The sequence below is a fragment of the Pinus tabuliformis genome, chromosome 7 (genome assembly GCF_031772625.1).
Source record: "Pinus tabuliformis cultivar Carrire ecotype Pingquan chromosome 7, CPIR1, whole genome shotgun sequence".
Classification (NCBI taxonomy): Eukaryota; Viridiplantae; Streptophyta; class Pinopsida; order Pinales; family Pinaceae; genus Pinus; species Pinus tabuliformis.
The window spans coordinates 1907997594-1908018846 of NC_142293.1; the positions used below are offsets into that span (position 1 = coordinate 1907997594).

Here is a 21253-nt window from a genome sequence, read left to right on the forward strand (position 1 = left end):
TTTGATCTGATGGTACCCAGAGAACACATTAGTAAAAATTATGCTTCTTGGCCACCTACATTATCCAATACCTCATCAGTCAACGGATTCGGGAAAGGGTCATGTATGCAAGCATCATTCAACTTCCTGAGATCTACACATATCCTTATTTCATCCTTCTTCTTCTTTTCTTATACCACCATTGGGCTTACCCAATCATATTGTTCTATGGGCTCAATGATGCCTACCATGAGCATCTTGTCTAGGTCTAAGCTGACCTTCTCCTTATACTTCAGATTAAGACAGTAAGGTTCTTTCTTAACCGGCTTCACATAAGGTTTTAACATGATCTTCATAATGCCCAGGTCTCCTATTATCCCCTTTAGCTCTGTAAACTTCGTAGGGAACAAATCCTAGTGTTCAGGAAGCAATTTAATGACCTTATCTACCATCGCATCATCCTAGTAATCTCCAATCTTCATGAATTTGGGCTCCGCCTCCATACCAATATTTACCTATTTCGTTTTCAGTGACGTGGTTATATCAAGATTGTAAATATGCAGTCCTTCGACCTCACGGTGACGCTTATTTTTAGGGATATTAATTTTTCGTGGATCCTCTTCTTCTTCTTCACCAATCACGCTATAGCATTCCAACATGTGTCTCAGCGGAATAGTCCAATTCAGTTGGATAAGATCTAAAGCATCCTGCAGTATCCTAAAGATTATTACTTTAACTTCTTGTAGCGCTTCATCAATATAGTCAAACCCATATTCAAAGCTGAACTTCGTTATGAATCCTGCACATAGAATATCTCATTCACCTATACCATGGCAGAGCATTGTTTCCAAGTACAAGTTCATCAAGATGACATCCAAAGTGTGATAGAACAAGTGCACCCATTTAGTTTGGGGTTTCACTCCATAATCCTTAGCCCATTTGGCCAAGTGTGTGCACGGATCATCCTTCCTCTCATATATGTCTACCTTTCATAACTTTGGATTCCCAAAGCATGTTCTCATCATCATCCTACACTCTTGCCAATCATCAAAGCTACCCTTGTGCGTACCCCACCATCTTTCGGCCATGGTGCGCAGTGCCTATTCCAAAGCCTGGAAGCACTACTTCTCTAGTATATCCCTCTCAAATGCATCCAAAAAAATGTCTACATTATTTAAGCCATCATAAGTGGGCAGATTTCTTACTTCTAATGACACATGATGCAGCGACCGGGTCAACATGTTATAACTCAGCGTGGTTACTTCAGGTAAACGATTTTTCCACCACTCTCATTCTTCATTAGAGTCTGAGGTGCATGAACACTTGTGATCCCATGTAATTCATCCATCTACTGTTGGATTCACCTAGTCTTGGTCTCGCGCTGTTATCTTATATATGTAGTCCAAATCGTCATTACTCTCATAATCGCCGACTAGTTCAGTATAATATTATCCTTTAGTAGGATCTACGGGTACTATTACACGAAGCAATTTTTTTTCAAATATCGTGTTTCACTTCTTTAGGTTGATTACCTCATTCATGTTAGTATCCTAATCGATGCGAAGGAGCACAAGGTAGGGGTTGTTGTCATCCATGATTTCTATCATTTCAAAGTCAGCCAATGCGCTCGTGCCTTCAATATCTATAGTTACTCCTTGCAGTCATCCCATGGGGATGATTTTCTTCTCATTTGCGATTCTCAACTGAATTGGAGATCACTGCAATGCGGGTCTTCCCATTCACTCCCAAGTATTCTTTGGTAGAACGTTGGCATTTGATTCTAGATCCCAAATAACCTTATCCATTTCATATTCTCCTATGTATGCAGTCAGTCTCATCTCATACCTGTCCTTGCTTTATGCTTAATAATCTTCCACACCACACATGGTTCACCTAGAGTGTTTCCATCACATCTATTTATAAGCTCCTTTAGCCCCTTCGGAGCCTTGCTGTCGCGTAGTAGCTTCATGCAACTCTCTAGAAAGGTCGTAAACATAGAAGGTTTTGTTTCCTGATAAAACTTATCCCTTCTTCTTGAGGTAGAGGCCTCAACGAATCTCTTCTTTGCTTCAATGAACATTTTGCATGTGCATTCCAAATCAAATTTAGCCTCCTTCCCTAGAGCTTTACAAACCCATGCACTATCTTCACGTTGTTTCCCCTTATCACCGCCCATTGTAATTCCACTTCAAAGAACTATATTCACATTCGTATCCTCCTCGTGAGGCTTAGACCTCATCATCTGTAGGTTCTGAGTTGGATGAGGTTGTAGCACTCCTTTTTCATCTATCCTTGCTATCGGTGTAGGACAATCCTCTGTCTCATGATCAAAATGTGTACAATATTTACATGAATGTTGCATTGGGTTAGTGCATTCATAGGCATAATGTCCTAGTCCTCCACAATTGTAGCGTATTAGTTGTCCCCGACCTCTACCAGGTCCTCCTCCACCTTGGCATTTTCCGCACCCCTAAAAGACTGTTCATGCCACCTAACGCTTTAGGGAGGAGGTCGTCTTTCTACCTAGACTCTGTAGGTAGGTGTTTTATTCATCATCAATTCATAACTTTGGCAGTTGTCCTCAACATGCCCTCTCAACCTGCAGAAGTTGCAGAACAATTGTAGCGGTGTTTGTACAAAATTCTGCAGCAAATGTCAATTATTAGTTGTATGTTTCCTTGCTCCCTGAAATATAGCACACTGCAATGTAGGCCCCATGCTCGGTCCTACTTGAGCTTCCGGCCTCAAAGGCATCGATCCTCCTCATGCAATATAGTTTGCAAATACTGGGCAATGGTCTTTGTCATGCCCCTAACCTTTACATTTCAGGCACCATATCTCTCTGCGCACCTTCGGTCGAACTGTTCTTTCTTGCTTCAAACTTTGCATTTCAAGGAAAATATTTTGCAACTATGCATGGATCTGCTAAACCCCCAGATTCGGATCTCGCATTGGTGTTTCATGCAGTCCCATTGCAATCTCCAAGGCCTCTACCTAAATTGTAATCTTATGTTGTGACAGTGCAACCCTTAGGTGTGGGGACAATGAAGCCACAAACCACTCGCAGTGTTGTCCATCTGTTAATTTCATATTGGCCTCACGGATTTTACACTTCAATCTCTGATCCAATTCCCAAGATGTTTCACTTGGTCTCATCACAATTTCCTTGAAGCCCACAATCGACTGTGCCTTAGATTTAGGCCTATTAAACTCCTTTTTTAGCGTGGTCTGGATCTCTACTAATCCATCATTTTAGTTATCATTAGAGTACTTGATGTAACAAGTTAGTTCATGATCCTGCAAAGCACTAACCAATGTTGACTTCTTCATGTGATCATCCATGACACCCTGAGCTTGCCATACAAATTTCACGATGAACCAAAACTGGTCTGAGTCCTCATTTCCCAAGCCCTTAAACAAAAGTAGCTTCACTGAATTTGCCACGTTGAACTGCGGTGGAGGTGGTGGTGGTATGGGTGAAGTCGTAGGTGATGGTGGTGAAGCTGGAGGTGCTGTAGGTGGAGGTGGTAGTCACGAGAATCCCCATCTTATTAACTGAACTACACTTTGTGAAGAAGCATGTGCTAATCCCTTTTCGTCACCCAATGGCAATGAGATCAGTGGGCTATATTTGGGACCCTTTCTTCCTTCTTTTCTATAAGTCTTTCCACTTCGCGTAGCTCTGAACATCAAGGTAGTTGCATAACCTGTTTATTGCACAATAACATCTTAATCGAGGTAGTTAAAGACTTCAAATAATTACCTCGTGGACCTTTGAAAAAGTGCTGCTCCACCTTGTTGTAACTAATTGAGGTATCATCCACAATTTCAATAACAAATCCTCCTATGATGCAATCAATCCAATGATCAACAACATGGGTGATCTTACCCTCTAAGGCTTCCAGTCTCTGTACTAGCTCTGCGGTCTAGATAATAGGTCCATAAAGTATCCACCACCCTTGGCTATTTGTTAGCTTTGCAATCCACTCATATAACTCTACTAGAAAGGAATAAAAAAAGATCTCCTGGATCTTTGTATACAAGTACCTGTCCAACCACTATTCCTTTGTCAACCATGGATTTTTATTCTCCTCCACTGCGAATTCATGGATCTTCTTATGCGACCAGTCGTTGATGGAAAAATTTGTTGGCTTAGTGGGGCCTAACCTAGGTTCAACATTAGTTAGCCAAACAAATCCTGACACTACTGGCCCTTTCAACATCAGCCCATGGAGCGCAGATAGAAGTCTCACCCAAAGTAGTATGGCGGGATACTGGAACCAAGTTTCGCACCCTGACATGGTTGTGATGTCGATTTCTACCCTCTATTTCTCCTTTTTTGTAGGTCACTAATATTTTGGGGCTGTATCAGTCTACCAATTGTTTTGTCCTTTGGTACCTCTGTAAAGGTGTACAATTGACCTTCGTGCAGCCTTAACCCATAGTCTAGGTACTTTCCCACTCCTATGATAGCGTATTGTATAGGTTTCTAAGTTATCTTAAGTCTTTCACTTATCTTACTAATCAACCGCAGTTAGTGCCACGTAAACTTATATTACTCCTTGCATTTAATTAACCCTTAAAGTCACATACATTCGCCCATCACATGAACATAGTAAATTAAATCCAAAACACAATATATCCAGATGCATTAACAAGAAATAAATACACATGATATACTTCTCTTTATTGGTATCTTCAAATTAATACAGACTCTATCCGGCTTGCACACACAGTTGCGGGGGTCTACACACTCAGCTGCAGACTTCCACCGTAGGCCTTTACATAGTCAGCTACAAAGCCTTAAGCTATGCTAAGACCCGAAACACTTAGACTCCTATACGAAGACTCTTTGCTTCATTCTTCACTATCCAGTAAAGACTACTTAGAGCTTACTTACTTAGCTCATTTTTATGCAATCCCATGGTTAGCAGATCATGGGTGGATCTTTACAACCGACTTTACTTTTTACAAAATAAGGGCAGATAACCCTTTATGAATCTTGACACCTTTGCACTCCACTACCACAAAACGTGGTGACTTTACAATTTTATCACAAACTTTGTTCCAAAACATGGGCTTTTAGCCCCAAAACTGTCCTTGGGGAAACCCATTCCCAACAGGCCCCATTGGCGTTATTTGGGAAACCAATTTCCCAGGGTTGTAACTTGGTCATATTATCTTTGTTTGACACTTATGATACCTCACTAGAAAGATATTTTTAGGGACTATAGTTGTCGGTGCAACTGAAAAACTGAAAGAAGCAATGGCAATGGTTCAAGTTGAATAGGTGGGTGGTCACCAATATCCACCTGGATCATGTGTACCATTATAGGATTATAAAGGACACACTTCCTTTTCCCCTCTATGTGTTAGAACCCCCATGTATCTCACTTGACTTGCTGTAAGGTCACACACTTTATTTCGACAAGGTTATAATACTTACCTCTGCAAGCTACCATGGTCAAGGCACTACATTACTACCCACTATTGGAACTTCTACTCTAAACAATATGAGGTCTAGTTGGGACTTCTTGCCACGACAATCCCTTGACATGTTGGTGGGTCTAGCACCGTCAACAAAATTCATGGAAAGTATGGGTTGTGTTTGAGTCTTGCAAAATCGATCTGTATTGGTGGCTACAAGTTTTCATTTGGATATAGGTCTCGATTACATCATTATGTTAGCCTCCTATACCAATAGGGTTTCATTTTTCATGATTGATAGTGGAAGTGCCAAAAATGTTCATCTTTGGTGACACAAAGGTTATATTTTTGTGAAGGAGACAGACAGTTAAAAAATGAAAAGAGGGTATGCCTTAAAAGAATAATCAAAAGGCAATAAAAATGAATTGGTCAGAAAAAATAAAGTGAAATGAACCCCAAAGAATGACGAGGAAAGTGGCCAACTAAAATGTCGCTGCTATCTTGATAGATGGCCCAACAGTGCAAGTTGGGCCATGTTATGTTTTAAATTGCATGTTTTAGACTAGAGAAAGAGAGATATGTCCAAACAGTTTAAGCTTGGCAGATTGGTAGTTAGGTAGAGAACAAAGGTGCCCAACTGCTTAATCTGGGCCCTTGGAACTGATAAGGGTAGTTTAGATAGAAAATTATTGGAAAAGAAAAAGAGAGATCAATTGAGGGTTTGCAAGTCTAAGTGCACCTTCCCTGGAGTAACAAAAAATTCTAGGAACTAAGATGGGTAGGTAGTCAGGGGTTGTCAAAGCCTGATTTCTTTCATAAGTGAGCTTGAGAAAGAAAATTGATATCAACAAGAATAAAACTGTTACTCAGCATTTTGATAACAAAATATGGAAGCATGTCTAACTTCCCCTCTTTCCCAGGAAATCTTTTTCTAACATCCCTCTAATAAACCTTGGAATTCACTTAACAAGTCCTAGCATCACTTTACCTTCTGTGAAATACTAAGCCAAGGTGTTAGTTTCTACCACACAAAAAAGCCACATTTTCTATGTAAAATCATTGCCTACTCTCATCTGCTCCTAATCTAAGTTTACTCCTCAAAATCTTAGCTCCCTGTTCCCCTCTCACATCTCCAATTCATATTGACTTCTAACCTTAATATTTAACTCCCTAAGTGTTCCCCTCCCCCTACTATTATCATATTTTATACAAAAACCCAAAAATATATACATACCCCCCCCCTTTTGGGCATTATAGCCATATATTTCAAAGTTAGGGAAGCATGAGGAAATCTTAGGCTTTCATGTGTATTTCTCCAGGCAATGTCCGGGAATTAAATTAACACCTGGTTAATTTGATAACCCTCACCCGCTATACCCTCCTTAATGATAAAATGCCTCGTTTCTTCATCACTGGTGTAAATTTTCCATAAACCCACATTTTCCATTTAACCAAAGTTTTGTTTCCGCGCACGGTATCAAAAGAAATAATTTTTTAATACTTGGGTCCCGCTGCTATCGCGCTGGTGGCTCATCCTCCCATCCACCATCAGATCTAGGCCCTCCCATCCGACGGTCATCGGGCATTTCAGACCCCCTCTATTATCTATCCGTTAGTGCCCAAAATCTATCAGAGGATGACGTAGGGCCAGGAACGCGTGCCCATATATTAGTGGATCGGGCGGCCTCTGACCATTACCAGGCCCGTACTAAAAGCGGTCCGATAATACTGCTTACCACCGTCGGCCTCCCGCCCTTACGTCATCGCCCACATCAGTAGACACGCCAACTGCCATTTTGTTCTCTATCTGACATGGCCACCACGTCATCCCTCCATGTCATCCCTGTCGTACCCAGGCCCAACCAGGGACATCACGCTGATGTAATTTGTAAAAAAGGCGCCAAATCCCATTTTTCACATATTCTCACGCAAAATCGTGATTTTTTTGCATTTCTATTGGATGAGTGCTGTGCTTCCCTGCATGTTGTTTTTACAACGTTTCTTCGCCAACTCCAAAATTCAATTCCTGAGCTACTGTCACTGCAAATTCACCAATTCTCGACGCCCTCGGCCTCACCATCACCAGGTATTTACTGTTTTCTCTGCGTAACCTAGTCTTCCTAGTTTTCTACATTAAAAATGTCTAAACAACTGGTCGAATTACCTGTGTACTGAGCCCTTGTAATTACCAAATCAACACGAAGTTCATCTGAAGAGGGTTCCTGGTTCGAATTTACTCAATTCCCACAGCTTCTTGCGCATTTTGCAACTTAAAACCACTAGCAAACAAAGTCCACTGAAAAGGCAGCGCTCACCCCCAGCATTGGTTACTTTCACCCTCTCGACAAGCTGTTGCTCCCTGTTAGCCCAATTCACCTTCTTTCTCATGTCTGAAAGTCATCCCACCGACAAAAATCTGGTGTTCACTGCCAGTTTTGCCAAACCAAAAGCACAAATTCAACTTCAAGTGAGAAATAAGCAATGGAGACCCCTGTGGCATTGAATATTACTCCCCTGAATGCCCCACATAAGAACCTGGAATGGTTGGCCCTTGTTGACCGAGATTATCAAATCAAAGAAACAGTTGAGATAAGTACCAAATATCACATACAAACTGTTTGTGAGCCAAAGAAAAAATACGTGAGTGGTGCTGATGACATAGGTATCTGGGAGTCTAACTTGCCCATTTATTACCTTCCCCAAGTCAATGTGTTCCGATACCTCATCTATCAGTGTTGTGAACACTATGAACCCTCTCAAAGAGAAGTTTTGGGTTCATCTGGGACTATTTTATTTCACATCACTCCTCAATCCATAAATCAGATGCTAAACTTTAAGCCAGCTAAACCTCTGGTGCCCCTTTCTATGAATTTTCTCCTCAAAAAAGCTGCCAAGCCGCCTAGCTCAGAGGTCACAAGGATTGGCCAGTTGTTCATGAAGCCAGAATATCAGCCCAGACAACCTCCTCCTTATCTACATGTCTGGTTCAATGAAACAGGGAGACTGTTAGTGGATATGATATCTTTCATTTTGGGATTCAATACCAGTGATTTTGTGTATGAAACAACCTTGGTGATGTTATCCATGTTCACTCCAGGGCATCCCCCTGCTGCCTAGTATGATTATGCCACATTCATTGCTGACAAAATTCATGAGAAATTCATGAATTTGGAGAGAGAGAGGGTATTCAAGTACACATCTTATATATATCATTTGATATTATACTATCAGCCTGATAGTTTCCCTATTTTATTAAAAAAGCTAGATGCAAAAGGAAACAGGAGGTCAATGGTATTTTTGACACCAGTCTGTCACCATATCTCTTGCTCTCCATACAACTATTGTGAGTTCATTGATCTATTCATCTATCCAGCCTTGTCTCTACTGTAGAGTTCTTCTCTTCCTAGACTCACCGATGAAATGCAGAGGGTCCTCCAGCTTTCAAAGAATTATAGCATTGGAGATTGGTACCTCTACCAAGACCACACAGTAATTAGAATATATGGTTGTGAGCTAGCCCCTTACAGACTACCAAAGTATGTTCCCATGAGACTTTTTGCACTAGAATATTTCTGGCAATTTGGAAATGCAGACATGATTCATTTTCATAGCAGAAATAAAAAAGCACAGCTGAAAATCAAATACCAACTCGGTCCATTTATATTTAATAAAAGCGAAGAAGCTTGGGGAGAAGCAGATAAGATCCTAAAAATCCTCCAGTTGAAAACAAGCTTCTATTGGGCACCATATGACCCTAATCATTTCATAAGCCTAAGAAGAATCAAGTATAGGCTTGTTGTCTATGATCACTTTAGCATTCCACAAATTGAAAAGTATGCTAACGAACTAGAGTGGAAATAGGGCACATTAGTGGAGGACTATTCTGAAGAAGAATTAGCAGAAAGAGAAATTAAAAATCTAGAAAAAGCAGTTGACTTGGAATATTTTGGACAGGTTTGGTCTCCAGCCCCTCGGCATCTTGGAGAAAGTGCCTCATCCTCCACTGTTCCCCAACAGTCTGCCAATGTAATTGATCAGGCAGCAAATCTAACTAAAGGCAAAGCAGTACAACAATAGGAGTCACTTCCCAATTTGGAGCAGCAAGCAGAGCAGCAAGAAGAACAACAAGAAGAAATGGCTAAAATGCCTGCCTCCACAGAGCAGCAAACCCAAGAGCAGATCCCTCCAAGGCAGGAGGTGACAGTTGAAACTATAGTCTTACAGACACATGCAAACGAGGAAAGAACAAGGAAAAGAGATAGACAAGAACAGACTCCTCCTACCACTTCCACAGATCAGCAAGGTGAGAAAAGAGAAAGGCTGAAACGCTTTTCTGAGGAGGAAATGCCTGAAAGACCCGCTGATACTATGCTCTCAACTAGCATTGAAACATCAGCCAGCTCCTTACAGCAAGAGCAAGAACTACAACAAGGGACATAAGTAAGTTCTTCAAGGCAGCACACCAAGGCAAATTCTAGCACAAAGAAGCAATTTAGAGACATAAAAGCAAGAAATGAGCCGGTTAGATTCCAGCTTTATAACCAGCTGCTCAAAATGGCACCAACTAATCAAGAAAGGCTTATGTCGGCCTATGATATCCAAGAAGGAAAAATGACTCTTAGTAATTTTAGGCCTACCACACCGCAACTTCAATCAACTGCAGACTACATCAGAAATAACTTAGAGGTATTTGTCAAAGACATCCACCCCATGGACCAGATCGAGCTACACAAGCAAAGAGGGGAGATGCTCTCTTCTACATTGGCTGATAAAACTCTATTAGCACACTGTTTACAGAATTCTCTACACAACACTACTGCCCAGTTAGAATTAGAGAAGGCTTCGTCTCAAGCCAAGGACAATAGAATCAAGTCCTTGGAAGAAATTATTATAGAGCTAGGACATGACCCAAATGATCCTAAGGGTGTGCAGGCATTGATGAAGAAAAAAGATGAGGATATAGCAACATTGAGAAAGCAGATTAAAATACCACCTACCCATCACCCTTAGACTGAAGGGGTTGTAGAACAAAAGAAAGATCAAGATGTGGTGGCTCTACTCTTGACCCTGCATAAGAGATTGGTGGAAATAGAGGGCACCTTGGAGGTGGCATTAAAGACAAAACATGGAGAATTACCAACTCAGCTAGCGTAGACATCTACATCCATTGACGATGTGCCTCCCGTAACCATTTCAGCAGGTTCTCCTACTGGAAAAACATCAGAGGCATGCCCTTCAGGCTCAGCACCAGCTCTAGAAGTGACAACACCAACAACAACATCAGAATAGGTACCCAGCCTTGATATGCAAAATATGAGGAAAGAAGTAGAGGCTCTTGAAGCAAAGATGGCAGAACTAAAGGTAGAAAAAGAGAAATTGGCTACACTGGAAGAAAAATATGACAAATCAAAGCAGAATATAGCTAAAAGAACAAGAGAGGTAAGGGCTCTTGAAAAAAGGATAAAGGAGTTGGAAAGAGAGCTTACTCTGGACAAGACTATAAGTAATATCAAGAAAATTCTATGGGCTAACATTGGTCAATCCATTACAGATAAATGGCAGTCCATTGAAACTATCCATGAGCAAATGGATCTCCTAAACAGGGCGAAACCAGACGGTCAAAGAGCCCGGGCATCCTTGGGAAGTATGCCTGAAATAGCCAATAGAATGATCCAAGTGCTTAATAACCGCACAAGCCTTCAGCTAGCAGGAATGGGTATCAGAGACAGGACTGATACCATATTACTAATCAAGAGGGTGCTTACTTTGAGGAACTATGTGCAAACATTGGACAGAAGATGTCAAGAAATGCAGACAAAGGTAAATGAATTCATTGCAAAAATCACTGAATTGCATAACAAAGGTCTCCCCAACTTGGTAACTAGTGCAGGAAGGTTGTTATCACATGAAAATTATGCCAAGAGGGTTAACAATTATGCAACAAATCAAATAACAACATCTGCTAGTAGTCCAGAGGAAGCAGGGCCCCCATGTGGGCAGATTCTCTACGAGAAACTCGAGAATTTGTTTTTTATTGAGCATGAGATCAAGCACCTTTTTGAAACACCTCCAAATTACTACAAATATACTAAAGCCGATGAGACTCTGATTAAAATACAGAGACACCAATTGCCTACTGAAGATTGGTGGAGAGGCATGATAGAAACATTGCTCTGAGAGATCAAATCTGGAAGAGCAGCTGAATGGCAAAAATGATGACTAGGCACAAATAGATGATTACAAGTGACGCAACCACAACAACAACATCGTGGCAAGAGAGAAAGAAAGAAAAAAATTCCAAAATAAATGCAAAATCAGTCGGTAGGCCTAGTTGGTTCCAAAGTCAAGGATCTCTGACAAAGATAAACAGTTGTTTATTAATCCTTTAATAGCAATAACATTTTGTAGCTACTATTGGTAGAAAGTTGGTGAGAAAGTTATGAGTTCATGACTCATCTTTCAGATATTTTATGAAACATTTTTGTATATATACCCGCACGCATAACTTACTTGGGGTTGTTGATTTTTCTTCATAAGAGCTGCACTGTAATTACAGACTTTGAATACAAGAAGTTGATGAAGTTCCTCAAATTTTGCTTTGTTTGACGTGTTATGATGAGATTTTTTGCTACTGCAAGATTCCTGTGTTATTTCGTGATACAATAAGTTTTCTAAACCATGTCTTTATATTTTTCTTCGCTTACAAACCCACATATTCTGTATGTTTAATGGTCTTAGCATCAGAGAAAAGGAATAGTTTAGGATTTGTTTATTTAAACACCCTAAGCTCAACCTCTGCGATTAATTGTGTTTTCTTCAGAATTAGTTATGAATGTGAAATTCTTAATTGCTCACATTTACACTGAATCTTTCATAGTAAATACTGTTCAGGAATTCTGAGTTGCTCCTGAGCAATATTTCATTTCCCCACCATACCAGCATAGCGAAAGAACATTAATTGCCTTTCACTGACTCACTGTAATCCATATTTTTCAAATTCAAAGGTTGTTTCATGAATGCCCATTTGGCCCTGCAGTATCATCATTCTCACCAAGCACCTCAAGCAACACATCATCATCGACTCCAATGCCCAATGGACTAAAATCCTCTGAACATTTCATTGCAACTGTTAGAAGATATCATCCAACCAAAACTTTAAACAAAATTCAGTGCATCATAGCTAGCCTAAAACTCCCCAAAACAAAGCTAAACCAGAAAGAGAGAGCCCTCTCTGATTGCAGGTGGACTAGAACCTGTAATCCAAATATTGGTTAGTGGTTACCTCGGCCGTATTCCCTTAGGAGTCAAAGGGAACAACCTGAGTGATAACATAATTGGCAACTCCACTCGGAACATAACAAATTTTTCAACAATTGTCTGCTAAAGATAGATGTTCTAGAATTTGAGCATTTCCTTGATACTTCGGATAATATTCTCGAAAATACCAAAAACAAATTTGGAAGCTGGCTCCTAAAAAGAGAACCAGGCATACCAGGTCAAATCCAGACCCAAATCCTCCACCTTTTTTCAATAATCCTAATTTGATTCCCAAGGTTCTTAGGAGCCAAAAGGAACCAGAAGAATTTGTTGATTCTAGCCTTGAGGCAGTTTAGCAAAGTTATATCTCAACCCCTGCTAAACCATCAGTTCATCCTCTCATAACCCACTCTTCCCCCTCTTCCTCATCTACTTCTCAAAACATATTATTCACACCTCCATCCAATACACAAACCGTTGGTGTTGTCCCTGTTGTTCGAGTTGTCCCCCTTCTACCTGTTGTCCCATTGATCCCTATAAATATGGAAAATAATTATGCCCCCCTTCAGCTACCTAGTAATCATAGGGCTATGCCTCAGGACTACCAAAGTAATATCACTTATTTTGATGGAACCAGTACATATACTGCCTTACAGCATACCAAGAAAATGAAAGATTACTTTTAAAACTATGAAATAGATGATGATGATGTGAGAATGAAAATTTTTGTCCAAATCTTAACAGGTGAGGTAAGAACTTGGTTTAGAGCACTTGCTGCAAATTCCATACCCAACTCGGCTGCTCCTTATTAGTCCTTCCTGAACAGATGGGAAAAGAAAAAGGACCCTCTACATATTTTATCTGAGTATGACACTATAAGGAGGGGCCCACAAGAGACTGTCCTAGATTATTGTGCCAGATTTAACAATGTTTATGATGCCATTCCTCAAAATCTTAGGCCTCCACCTGATTTAGCCTTAATCAAATTCCCGGATGGGTTTGATGCTGATATGGCATATCAACTAAGGGAAAGAGCCCCTGCAACCCTGGCAGACATGCAAAACATAGCTGTAAGTGTAGAGGCAAATCTGATTGCCAAAAGAAACCGGGAAAGAGCTGAAAGGAGGACCACTTTTAAGGAAGAACCCTCAGCATTTGAGCAAAATATAGATGCAATCATCAAAGACATGGACAGACTTGGGGATAGGGTAGAAACAATAGAAAGGAAATCATCATGGGAAGGTCAACCCAGTAATGCTAGAAACCCGGATTTTAGAAAAAATCAGAATCCAAATGTTGGAAGGTCTGATCCCGACCACCACATTAGAACCCCTTTCCAAGAAAATTTCACCGAGGCATCAACATCCAGTGAACCTACCGAGGATCCTCACATCAACCTAATGGGTCTAGACAGTGAGCATCAGGTTTTTCTAACACAAGAAGATCAAGAGGCCTATGATTGTAATCAATTTCAAACTAAATTAGGAGAGTCTTTTGACTTTAGGGAAGGCTATGATGCAGCAGTATATGAGGTACACAAACAATATAAACTAAGGAGTAGAACCATAGATGTATCTGAACCTTCTAAACCAAAGGACGGTAAGCAGCCAAAAAAGAACAAGGATAATTTTGTCCTTCCACAATCTGCTGCTAACTCAAACCCCAATACCACTGAAGTCGCTATGGAGGATATCTCAGAGCAACAACCCTCTGAAAACCACCCAACCATGCCTCACCCTTGGAAGGCAAGTTCAAACACTCCCCCTGAGGGAAAATTTGGTACCAATTTCACTCAACATCAAACCAATCATTATGAAAGGATTACTGAAGATCCAGCTGAAAGGGAAAAATATGTTGCATCTAATGCCAAGACCCAAATGGAAAAGCCCTTCAATTTGGAAACATAAATTAGTAAGCTAAAGGTAGTTGTTCCTCTTTTTGAATTGGCCAAGCATCAAGTCTATAGACAGAAGATTAACAGGTCACTAAACGTATCAGACAATAAAGATGTTGTGAATGTTCTTGATGACCAACCTGAGTTACTATTTGGTCTTGAGGTGAACGAAAAAACATCAAATGGAGGGGTTCCACCCTTCTATGTCAGTTTAAACATCCATGACAAGGTTTTACACAATGCAATGTTTGATTCCGGGGCCTCACACAATTTAATGCCCAACTCTGTAATGGAAAAGCTAGACCTAGACATCACAAGACCTTATAAAGATCCATTCTCATTTGATTCATGTCAAGTCAGGTGTCTAGGCCTAATTAAAGATTTTTGTGTCTCCCTGGTCAAATACCCAACCAAAACAATTTTGATGGATGTAGTGGTAGCTGACATGCCTCCTAAGTATGGTATGCTCTTGTCCAGACCTTGGGGGGCCAAACTTCAAGGATCTTTGCAACTAGACATGTCCCACGCCACCATTTTAGTCTTTGGACAGCCAAAGAGATTATACCGTGAGACACTAATGAAATATGTGGTGAGTAGCCAAGAGAAACCCAAAAACTTGCCAATCTATTCAGTACACTCTGACATGGATTCATTTATTCTCTATAATGCTGACATGTGCAGCAAGGCTTATTCTAAGCTACTAGTGGGAGCACAGGGAGAGGGGTTGAATGAACAGATTGCCTCTCCAAACCAAAAGACTTTTCATATAGTTGATATAACAAAGGAGCATGATGTATCAAGTGAATTGCAAGAAACCAATCTCCCCATGATCCAACTTTCTAAAAATCTCAATCCAAATCTAGATCATGACACCTTATGGTACTTAGAATTTGATGGCTCTGTGAACAAGTTAGGAGCTGGAGTAGGAGTCTGGATCCACAATATGTAGAATGACCGAGCTGAAGGTCATGCATATAGGTTAAAATTTCGATGCACAAACAATATGGCTGAGTATGAGGCCCTTTTGTTAGGTCTCAAACTCATAAAAAATCTAGGTGCAACCAAAATTTCAGTCTTAGGAGATTCAAATTTGATTATACAACAAATGAAAGGAAACTTTATCACAAATGATCTAAGGTTAAGAGCTTATAAAGGAGCAACCATCCAAGTACTTGATACCTTCTCAGAATCCCAGTTAACTAAAATTTCCAGAGAACTCAACTTACATGCTCATAGCTTGGCAACTTTCGCCAGCACTTGCAAGCTACCATTAAAACCCAATCACACTTTCACTGCTAAAATCAAACATAGACCTGCGATCCCGGACAACATCAAGAACTGGCAAGTCCTTGAGAGTGAAACACAAATAAACAACTTCCTCACTCTAAAAGAAGAATTTTCAAGCATCAACATTGATACTAGCACTATGGATGACCAACCGCGGGCTCACATAGCCAAGCAAAATATATCAACTCAAACAGCAAATTTGGTTTTGAATCCTACCACCTTTAACAACGAAAATATACAAGAATTGAGGCAAATAGATGTAGATGAAATAGCGGAAACAGAAGCCGAGGTAATTGAGTTAAAGGATAATTTCTTGCCCACAGGCTTAACCCCTTTGGAGGATCTGTTTGATTCAAATGATATCTCAAGAAAACCAAAGATGCAACCACTAAATGCAGAAATCGAAGATTGTAACATTGGAACTACAGAAAACCCCAAAATGATAAAATTATCTAAGGCATTACCAGCTGATCAAAGGCCAAAATACATTGAATTATTTAGAGAGTTCCAAGATATTTTTGCCTCGAGTTATGAGGACCTAAAGGCATATGACACTTCAGTCATTCAACACACCATACCTTTAAAGGAAAACCAAAAACCTTTCAAACAAAAGCTTAGGAGAGTGAACCCAGTTCTCCTTCCCCTCATTGAAAAAGAAGTAAAACGTATGTATGAAGCAGGAATCATTGCTCCAATCAGGTTCTGAGAATGGATTTCAAACCTAGTGCCTACTAGGAAAAAGACGGGAGAGATCAGACTCTGTGTTGACCTAAGGAATTTGAACAAAGTCTCTCTCAAAGAACATTACCCCTTACCAAAAATGGATCATATCTTGCAAAGGGTAGTGGGAGCCTCTAGGATTTCATTATTAGATGGATTCTCTAGATTTAATCAGATTTTGGTACACCGTGATGATCAAGACAAAACTTCCTTCACAACACCTTGGGGAACTTTCAAGTATGTCAAAATGCCTTTTGGGTTTAAGAATGTAGGGGCCACATTCCAAAGAGAAATGGATATAGCCTTCCCCAAGGATATCCATGATTTTTTGGTGGTCTACCTGGATGATTTTACTGCCTTTTCAAAGTCAGACCAGGAACACTTAGCACATTTGAGACAAGTTTTCTTAATTTGTAGAAAATATGGCATATCTTTGAATCCCAAAAAATCACTGTTTGGCCTAGAGGAAGGTAAACTCCTAGGGCACATAATCTCAAGAGATGGTATTAGGATTCATCCGGACAGAATTCAAGCTATCCTTCAGGTTCCCCATCCAAGAAATATCAAAGAATTGCAAAGTTTCTTAGGAAAGATTAATTTCTTGAGAAGGTTCATTCCTAATCTCGCCGAGTTAATAAGACTGTTGAACAATATGTTGAAGAAAGATTCTAAGGTCAAATGGACCATGGAAGCTAAACAAGCCTTTGAGGATATCAAAAGAGCATTGACAAAAACACTACTCCTAACAAGTCCTAGGTTTGATAGAGACTTCATCATTTTCTCCTTTGCATCTAAGCATACAATTGTTGCAGTCCTATTACAAAAAGATGACCAGGGCTGTGACAAACCCATTGCTTTCTTTAGCAGATCCCTTAGATATGATCCTTTCAAATATCAGATTATGGAAAAGCAAGCCTATGCACTGGTAAAAGCCATCAAAGACTTTAGAATCTATATTCTGTACTCACACATAATTGCCTATGTCCCTAATGCAATGGTTAAGGACATCTTAACCCAAGAGGGAATTGAAGGCATGAGGGGAAAATGGATTGCCAATATCTTAGAATATGACATTGAAATCAAGCCTACCAAATTGATAAAAGGACAAGGTCTATCCAAGCTAATGAATGAAACCAATTTTCAAGACCTTGACATTAATGAACTAGACAACGAAGAGGAGATGGCGACTCCACATATCAACCAAGCCTTTTTGCAATCTTCCTGGTATGCGGATATATGTTTTGTATTGTTAAACCTGCAAGCTCCTCCAGGGTTGTCTAGAACTAAGAAAAGGTTCTTGAAAATGAAAGCATCAAAGTTTTTTATAATAGATAATGTTTTGTTTCGGAGAAGTCATGAAGGAATCTTACTCAAATGTTTAACATATGATGAAACTGAAAATGTCCTTAAGGAATATCATGCAGGAGACTATGGAGGACATTTATACTGGAAATCCACAGCTGATAAGATCCTAAGGGCTAGTTTTTATTAGCCATCCTTGTTTACTAATGTGAGAGAATTTGTAATGTCTTGTCACAAATGCCAAATCTTTGAAGGCAAGAGAAAGTTGTTGCCTTTACCACTCAAGCCTATTTCAACTGAGAGACCATTCCAACAATGGGGTTTAGACTTCATTGGTGAAATCAACCCTTCATCCTCTGGTCAGCATAGGTGGATTTTGACTGCTACAGACTATTTTACCAAATGGATAGAAGCCATCCCTTGTAGGCAAGCCAATGATTCCATCATTATAAAATACCTAGAAACCAACATCTTGTCCAGGTTCGGCTGTCCAGATAAAATTATTACAGAAAATGCTGCTGCTTTCAAGTCCAAACAAATGATCGACTTTTGCCATAAATATCATATGACCTTGGGTCATTCCACAGATTATTACCCGCAAGGCAATGGCCTCGCTGAGTCTTCCAATAAAAGCCTCATCAATATCATTAAGAAAGTTTTAGAGGAGAACAAAAAGAATTGGCATAAGATGTTGGTAAATGCACTATGGGTAGACAGGTTGACTACCAAAAGATCCATTGGCAGAAGCCCATATGAACTTGTTTGTGGAATCGAAGCAAGATTTCCTTCATCTTTGGGAATCCCTGTAATCAAGTTACTGCAAGAAATACAAGTTGAGCCAAATGACATCCAAAGAAGAATCAATCAGACAATTCACCTACAGCAAACAAGAGAGGAAGTCCATCACAGAACCCAAATACTGCAAGAGAAGCTCAAAATAATATTTGACAAAAGAACCAAAGCTGAAGACTTCTTCATAGGAAGCAAAGTGTTGAGATGGGATTCCAGGAGGGAGGACAAAGGAAAGCATGGTAAATTTGATTCCATGTGGAAGGGACCATATGTTATTTATGTTGTACAAGGTAATAACACTTATTTTCTAAAGAGTTTGGATGGCTCAAACACTGAGGAAGGCCTAGTCAATGGGAGGATGCTCAAGCATTATTTTGACCACCATTGAGGAAACACTACAGAACCACATTATACATAAATATTTATATTTTCAATATGTCTATTTACAACAGATAGATAAAGGTCCAAGTGAACTTGATTTTGAGAAGGAGGAAGGTGCTGCACCATTTTTTGATATACATTTTGGCCCTATCATTGGAAAGCAAGAGAAAACACATGGCAACTATTAAGGTGATGAGCAACACTCAGACAAACAAGTAAAAACAGAGCTGTAACTTTATAGCAAATCCGATTTCAGGCTATTTCATATAAGCTCCTGCAGATTCAAATGAGTGGTCTTTGACAAAAAGGAGGATTCAGGCTGTAACAAGATGGGGAAAAACAAGGAAATCTGACCTGTTGTCCTTGAATTTTCATCTAGAAAAGTCATCCCCAAGTGGAGCCACCGTTAGCCTCCTATACCAATAGGGTTTCATTTTTCATGATAGACATTGGAAGTGCCAAAAATGTTCATCTTTGGTGACATAAAGGTTCTACTTTTGTGAAGGAGACAGAGAGTTAAACAATGAAAAGAGGGTATGCCTTAAAATAATAATCAAAAGGCAATAAAAATGAATTGGTCAGAAAAAATAAAGTGAAATGAACCCCAAAGAATGACCAAGAAAGTGGCCAACCAAAATGCCACTGCTATCTTGATAGATGGCCCAATAGTGCAATTTGGGCCATGTTATGTTTTAAATTGCCTGTTTTAGACTAGAGAAAGAGAGATATGTCCAAACAGTTTAAGCTTGGCAGATTGGTAGTTAGGTAGAGAACAAAGGTGCCCAACTGCTTAATCTGGGCCCTTGGAACTGATAAGGGTAGTTTAGATAGAAAATTATTGGAAAAGAAAAAGAGAGATCAATTGAGGGTTTGCAAGTCTAAGTGCACCTTCCCTGGAGTAACAAAAAATTCTAGGAACTAAGATGGGTAGGTAGTGAGGGGTTGTCAAAGCCTGATTTCTTTCATAAGTTAGCTTGACAAATAAAATTGATATCAGCGAGAACAGAACTGTTACTCAGCACTTTGATAACAAAATACGGAAGCATGTCTAACTTCCCCTCTTTCCCAAGAAATATTTTTCTAACATCCCTCTAATAAACCTTGGAATCCACTCAACAAGTCCTAGCATCACTTTACCTTTTGTGAAATACTAAGCCAAGGTGTTAGTTTCTACCACACAAAAAAGCCACATTTTCTATGTAAAATCATTTCTTACTCTCATCTACTCCTAATCTAAGTTTACTCCTCAAAAACTTAGCTACCTGTTCCCCTCTCACATCTCCAATTCATATTGACTAATAACCTTACTATTTAACTCCCTAAGTGTTCCCCTCCCCCTACTATTATCATATTTTATACAAAAACCGAAAAATATGTACATACCCCCCCCCTTTTGGGAATTATAGCCATATATTTCAAAGTTCGGGAAGCATGAGGAAATCTTACACTTTCATGTGTATTTCTCCAGGCTATGTCCGAGAATTAAATTAACACCTGGTTAATTTGATAACCCTCAACCGCTATACCCTCCTTAATGATAAAATCCTTCGTTTCTTCGTCACTGGTGTAAATTTTCCATAAACCCACATTTTCCATTTAACCAAAGTTTTGTTTCTGCGCGCAGTATCAAAAGAAATAGTTTTTTTAATACTTGGGTCCCGTTGCTATCGTGCTGGCGGCTTGTCCTCCCGTCCACTGTGAGATCTGGGCCCTCCCATCCGACGGTCATCGGGCATTTCAGACCCCCTCTATTATCCATCCGTTAGCACCCGAAATATGTCAGACAATGACGTAGGGCCAGGGACGCGTGCCCATATATTAGTCGATCGGGCGGCCTCTGACCATTACCAGGACCGTACCAAAAGCGGTCTGATAGTACCGCTTACCACTGTCGGCCTCTCGCCCTTACGTCATCACCCACATCAGCAGACACGCCAACTGCCATTTCGCTCTTTATCCGACATGGTCACCGTGTCATACCTCCACGTCATCCTTGTCGTACCCGGGGCGAACCAGTGACGTCACGCCGACGTCATTTGTAAAAAAGGCGCCAAATCCAAATTTTCACATATTTTCGCGTAAAATCGTGATTTTTTCACATTTCTATTGTACGAGTGTTGTGATTCCCTACATGTTGTTTTTATGATGTTTCTCCGCCAACTCCAAAACTCAATTCCTGAGCTACTGCCGCTACAAATTCACCAATTCTCGACA

General features: G+C 40.1%; 1 pseudogene; it reads right to left on the reverse strand.

The window, feature by feature from the left end:
* Positions 1-20984, reverse strand: part of LOC149256119 (uncharacterized) — a 72885-nt pseudogene extending 51901 nt beyond the window's left edge.
* Between the last annotated feature and the right edge of the window lie 269 nt (positions 20985-21253).